This window comes from Phocoena sinus, chromosome 16 (assembly GCF_008692025.1).
Source record: "Phocoena sinus isolate mPhoSin1 chromosome 16, mPhoSin1.pri, whole genome shotgun sequence".
NCBI lineage: Eukaryota > Metazoa > Chordata > Mammalia > Artiodactyla > Phocoenidae > Phocoena > Phocoena sinus.
Window position 1 is genome coordinate 15,463,723 of NC_045778.1, and position 6,981 is coordinate 15,470,703.

Sequence of the window (6,981 nt, forward strand, 5' to 3'; positions counted from 1 at the left end):
GCATGCATGCATGACCTAAACACAATCCCTGGAAACATTTCAAATATTTAAAAGATGGCGGACTTCAGAAATTGGATTCCTTTTGGTGAATTAAGGTGGTGAATTTTTTTCTTTTTTTCTTCTTTTTCTTTTTTTGTCCATGTTTGGTATCAGTAAAATGCACAAATCTGAAATTTTCATTTAAGAAAGAGATCTTCAACCTGCCCTATGATACATTTACTCTGGGTTTGCAGCCATTATTCCAAACCAGAAATGAGTTTTTTCCACTCAAGGAACCTCACACATAGGCAGGCCCGGCTCTCCTGTCTGCCCTGTAATAGGGACGTTGGTAAATAACTTTTGTATATATCTGGGATGGTGAATGAAAGCTTTGGTACTCATGTCCTGTGAGAAGAGGAGACACAGCTGCTTTCCTTGAAAATCTGAAGTGCTGTCACAGGCAAGAATACTTATTTTTTATGGCTGCAAAAGACATTACTAAGACAGTGAGTGAAATTTCTAAAGAAGCAGATGGTAAGTTATTAAAGGAAAAATGTCTAAGTGCAACACAGAGTAGGTCACCTTGTTGAAAACTGAGGATCCTTCGAAGAACACTTGTAGCCCTGGGATTCTGTCCTGTGTGATACTGCATTATTGTAAATGTTGGCTGCATAAAACAGCGTTGATGTGACAAATTGATTTTGGAGATTTTTCCCATTGACTTGGACTTTATACATGTATCCACAGTTATCCTCATAAAATGCATTTGAGGTAGGTAGGGACAAGGAGGTATCACTTTCTTCTCTTAACAGATGCAGAAACAGCAGCCGGGGAGATGAGAGAGATCCATGTGGGCAGTGTTACCTCAGTCAGAACCAGGTGCTTCCCAGGAAGCATCACACCTCACTGAAATGTAGCTTTAGTGTTTAAAGAGAAGGTACATTTTTTGTTACAACGTGGCTCCTCAATGCAAGCCAACCACTTCATCTGGCGTTCAGTTGCGTCAACAGCAATTGTTTCCAACACTGGGGGAGAAATTGGCAATGCTGGACTTACTAAGAGGTGGTGTGGTGTGTCAGGTTGCAGGACTGCGCCTTCGTCAGGCACTTTCTTCCTCACACATTTTTCAGATAATTTTGATGATACTTAACTTTTGCCATTCTTGTAACAATACTTATGACTTCACCGTATTTTACAATGAAGGTGGGGCTTATGGTGGTTTGAAAGAGTTGTCCAGGGGCCACGAGCTCCTTCATGACACAGCCAGAGCAAGAATCAGAATATTGTCTCCATGAATCTTGGCCAGGGCTCTTTCAAAACGTTGTGCCTCTTCCTTGACAAGAGTCCCAGATAATGGTCCTACATGCATGCATTTGTTGATTATACAATGGCTCTCAATGTCCTAAAATTCAGCTTAGTATTTATTATCAATTATTGCACCTACTTAATGCAAGCCACTGTGGAGGATATAAATATCACCACTCCGTAATTTCTACACAGCCCCTGCTTTATAACAGAGCCACCCCAAATTGCCAAAGAATTCCAGAGTTTCAGATCTAAAGGGTGTTAGAGTTTAGTGCACACATTTTTGGATACTTCAAATTGGTAGTTTGCTGACTGATGAGAGGGGCACTGCATTTACCTTGGTCAGATATATCATAGAGAAAGAGCTGATTATATGTCTCAATCCCTCCTCTTTGTTCAAGGGGGAGCATCCATTTCCCTTATTCTCAAGAATGTACCGCTTTATTTTTATCCCTACGTAAGTCTGCCTGTAACTTGACACCACAGCTGAAGTTTCTTATACTAATATAATCCTAAACACAGGGCTGGTAGAAGGAACTGGGTTTCTTATTAGGTGAGGGACACCTTAGCGTAAACACAAAGGAGCTTACAGGGGGGTAAAGGCAAATGAGTGGACACACAGTTAGTTACTGAGACTCAGAACAAAGTCCTGAGCTTGCCTGCAGGCTCTGGCTCTGGCCTACCTCTCCCACCTCCTCTAGCCCCACACCTCTCCTCACCCCTCTCCAGACCAGCTTCCTTCCAGAGCCTCACCAGTATCCTGCTCTCCCGCTGCACCACAGTTATGCTGGGTTATGCCTTCTGCCTGAAATGCCTTCTTCTTTCTTCTCCTCCTGGTTAATTTCTACTCAGCCTTCAGATTTCAAGTCGTCACTTCCCCAAGGCAGCCTCATAACTCTTAGAACACCACATATGTTCAGGGTCAGGTATAGCATATCTCACCACTGCCTTATCATTTAGAAGGGAGCTGTTCATCAAAGTGAATGCCCAGTTTGGCCCAATAGCTTCAGCAAGTCCCGCTTTAAGTTCTCACCAAAGAGATCTTGTCAAAATCACTGGAACTAACTACACATCCAACAATCCACTTATCCATCCAGCCAGCCAGCCAGCCAGCCAACCATTCACCAGTATTCACTGGGGGCCCTTTATGAGTCAGTCACTGTAGTAGGTACAAGGGATATAGGCTGCCTCCTAACCAGATATATTTGGGGTAGCTGGTGAAGTTTTCTGAACCATTAAGGCCAATCCCAGTCACTGTTGGCCTTTCTGGAATGGGATCTACATTACCTGGACTGGCCCTAGGACTTCTGCAGTCTTACAGGACTACAGTATCTAAATGGAATCCCTGACTCAGTCATTCTCCGTCCCACGATATGTGGCTGAACCACACTGGCACCATCTTGTCAGCTCCATCTTAGGCCCACAGTCCTACCCCATCTCTTTTTCTGAGTGACTGAGCTTTAGCCTAGCTCACAAGGAATGCACCAAACCAGAGGAGTTCCCTATCAACTTTTACCCTTACCTTCAACTGATATGAAAACTTGAAGAGTGCTTTTTGCTGACGCAGATGGTTAATGGTCATGAGACACCTGCCCCTGCCCGGGGGGAAGGAAAAGCCCCCAGTTCCAGTTGGTGTGGACGTGCTTCTCACTTGGTAGTCAGATTCTATTTTTATCCTTAGCCCCTTTATATCCCCCTGTACCCCTTGGCAGTGCGGAGTGCAGCTGCGAGTGCCTCTGAATCATCTCTCTGCCTGATCCTGCCTGCCTGAATGTAAGTTACCCACAATAAACTTCATAATTGCACTTCATGGAGTTGCCTGCTTCGTTTTTCAGTCACAGAGTTCCATCTTAGTTCAGATGATATTATTCAATATCTCCGCTTCCCAACATGTGACATTATTTTCTTCACAGCATTGATTACTATCTGAAATTATTCATTTACTTGTTTATTGTCTGTTCCCTACCGCTGCCTCGTGGGAGTGCCTGTCCATCTTATTCATTGAATACTGCCAAAATTCTGACTGATGAAAATTTGTTCAGTGAATCAGTGAATTGGTTCTAGAGAGAAAGTCCTTCTCCTGAGCTCTGGTTTGGAGCAAGGCTAATGGATAGCCACTGATGACTGGGAGGTTACAGTGAAAAGACTTGGAGGAATCCCTGCAGTATGTTCAACAGAACATAGAGAGGAATCTTTGGGGTGCCCCACCTGGTCTAAATGTTCTTCTTCCTTAGATGAAGGCAGTTTGCAGCCAATGCTGGTCCTCCCAGGGATAACATAGGCTTCTGCAAAAGGGAAGCTGGGCTAACAGGCAACCCTACCTCTCCAGCTGGTAACAGAAACTCCTCTGAGATGACTATAGCAGTCATTCTAAAACTTTGGTGGGACTAATAATCACTTGGGGAATTCGGTGAAAATACAAAGGTCTAGGATGTATCCAACTTCACCAAGCAATGAAATTGAGCAGGACCCTGTGGGGCCCGTGTCCCCCATTTCTTGTTTGTAGAAAAAAGGCTTTCGTTTCCTAGGCCTTCCCTGAGTTCCAAAGAGCCAGACACAAGCAGTTACTAATTAGGGAAGTGAGGGAATGCAGAAACAAAGGAAAAGCAATTAAGCAAGATAAGTAATGATAATAGTTCAATGATAAGACAGAATCCTAGTTCCTCCTCAAGGAATATACATAACAATCTAATATATATCTTTGTGAGTTGTTCGGCAGAAACTAAGACCCCTGCCCTGGTAGAGGAGGGTGACTGCAAGCACACAGACCCCAGACTGGTTGGAACCAGAAGGTTGATGATTAAGACTCTTATAACACCACCCTGTTACCTCACTACCAACCAATCAGAAGACAGTCATGTACCCTGCAGCCCTCACCCCAAATGTTGCCTTTAAAAACCATTCCCTGAAGGCCATCAGGGAGTTTGGGTCTTTTGAACATGAGCTGCCTGTTCTCCTTGCTTGGTGCCTGCAATAAATACTTTACCACAACCCAGTGTCAGTAAATTGGCTTTGCTGCATGGTGGGTGAGTGGACCAAAGTTTGGTTCAGTAACAGCATCTGTGTCCTCTATTAGCTCTCTAGCTAATTCCAATACACACCAAAGTTTGATAGCTACTGCTCTGTATGGCTGCATATCCCAAAATTTATTCCATGGAATACTAGTTCTCAGAGTGTTAATGGTTAATTAAATAAATTATCAGATTAAATGTTTCCCTACTGCAGATGGTTCAGAATCATTAAAATGCAAACGTGCATCGTGAATCTCTCAGAGGGGGAAAAGTGTACTATGCTTCCTAAACTTATTTGGCCATGGAACTATTTCCTCTCAGGAACATGTATTAACATCTTCTGCAACTACTGTAGTTAGTGTTCAGAATATACTTTGGTAAACATTTCAAAATTGCAATCACTGACTGCTGGTCTCCCCGCTGCCACCCCCAGCCACCTTCTTGGGAGAACTTCAGATCTATCTTAAGGCAGTGCACATTTAACAGCCAGAGTAGCCAATTTTAGATGATTTGGGGGTCACCTAAAACCTTGCTTTTCAAAGTAGTCTGTGAAGCAATCTCCTGCATCACTTGGGAGTTTGTTGGAAATGCAGAATCCCAGATCCCCTCCCCCCACACCAGAGCTACTGAGTTGGAATCTGCATTTTAATAGGATCTCTGGGGGATTCATTTGAACCAATATAGAGAAGTGGTTCTTAATGAGGGCAAGGGTGGGGAGGAGGCAGACAAATACATGGGGAGCCATTCAATATGCAATTACTGGCCCTTTCCTCATCATCCCCTATCAGAATTTCTGATTCACTCTTGGAAAAGGAGAAAAGGGGGAAAAGTCCCCCTTGGTACTGATATACTGTCTTGGATCTTCCTTTCTTTGGCTCCGTTTTTCCAAGCCTCGGCTCCTGACTGAGAGAGTCGGGGACAGCAGTCCTCACAGATTCAGGAAACCCAGCAAGAAGCAAACCCTTCCTGAAATTTAAAGTGTTTAGAAAACAATAAACTATATAAATGAACTTATTTGTATATAATAGAGAGAGAAAAAACTTGGTTGTGACTCAAATTAATTAGTGTAAAAACTGCGTGGGATTTCATTATTGTTCTTAGGCTTCTTAGCACAAGTGAACTAAAAGTAAAACTCAAAGTTAGTCTGTCTCTTTATTCTTGAGAGCTTTCACCTCTATCTCTGAAATACTTTGTCAACTGTACCACTCTGTGGATCATCCAAGTAATCCAGCTTCTTTTTTTCTGTTTCTATGGCCTTTCTCCAATTTCTGGCCTTTTGCTGTAAACCTAGATTCTCTCCTTTGCCTTGCCTTTTGATTTTCAGCCAGTATTATCATGATGTGCCTCAGTGTGGTTTTCTTTGTATCTATTTTGCTGATGGTTGCTTCTTGAATCTGTAGCAGAGTTTCATAAATTTGTGTGTTGCTATCATTCTTCATTTGGAAAATTCTTGGCCATTATATCTTCAAATATTCCTTTTGCATCATCCTCTCCTGTCCTTCTGGGGCTCATGTGTATTACACATTTTCAGTGTGTCCTACATATCTTTTGTGCTTTATCCTATGTTTTCCGTTCCTATTTTCTTTGTGCTTCAATTTAGGCATTTTCTATTGATCATTTTTGCTGTTCATTAATCCTGTCTTCTGTTTCTTTTTTTTTTTCCATATTTATTTATTTGACTGTGTCGGATCTTAGTTGAGGCACACGGGATCTTTTAGTTTTGGCATGTGAACTCTTAGTTACGGCATGGGGGATCTAGTTCCCTGACCAGGGGTCGAACCTGGGCCCCTGCATTGGGAGTGCAGAGTCTTCGCCACTGGACCACCAGGGAAGTCCCCTGTCTTCTGTTCCTAAGCTCTATTAAACCCATAATATCATATATTATATTTTTAAATTCTAAAATCTCCATTTGATTCTATTTAGAGATTATAATTCTCTGAAAAATTCTCCATTTAAAAATTGATTTTCTCAATTTTCTTGAACATATTAGACATAGACATTTTAAAGTTCTGTTTTCTTGAACATATTAATCATAGTTAAAGTCCTTATCTGCTAACTCCAATGTGTATGTCACCTGTGGTTCTATTCCTATTGAATGTTTTTTCTTGTGGTTTTTAGTAATATGGTCCTGAATCACAGTATGTCTAGAATTTTTTTTATTGAATGCTGGTCATTGTGTGTAAAAATTATATCGTTCCAAATGACTTTTTATTTCTTCATGGTAGGTTTATCCTTTCCTCTGCTAGGCAGATGAAATTGAAATTGATCATCTTAAACCAATCAGGGAATGAACTGCGGTTGAGGCTGACTTTTAGTTTTGGTAAGGTTCAGTCTGCCTCTGACTTGTTTGTGTTACTAAGATGTTGTCCTTCAGGATTTTCTCAACTATCAGTAAATGTCTGGTGTGTTCACTGGTCTCCCTTCTCCTGGCAGGTCTAGTTTGTGTCTCTTTAGCATTATGAAACAGCAGAAAATTTCTCTCTGATTTTCAGAAGTTCTTGACATAGCCTGCAAGTCCTGAAGTCTACTCTTTGTTTCCCCAGTACCATAAGTCTATGAAAAACATGTTAGTGTTTCAGAAGTTTTCTGCTTAGCTTTTTAATCACCTGCCCTCACAACTTCAGAAATTTGCAAATGTCAGGTGTATTGAGGGTTTTGTGTTTGAGGTCCCTTAAGCCTTTAATTA

At 41.8% G+C, this 6,981-nt stretch overlaps 1 non-coding gene across 1 annotated transcript; it reads right to left on the reverse strand.

The window, feature by feature from the left end:
* Window positions 1-6,054: 6,054 nt before the first annotated feature.
* On the reverse strand, window positions 6,055-6,126 carry TRNAG-CCC. The gene has a single exon. It is a non-coding gene; the product is annotated as a tRNA-Gly (tRNA).
* Between the last annotated feature and the right edge of the window lie 855 nt (window positions 6,127-6,981).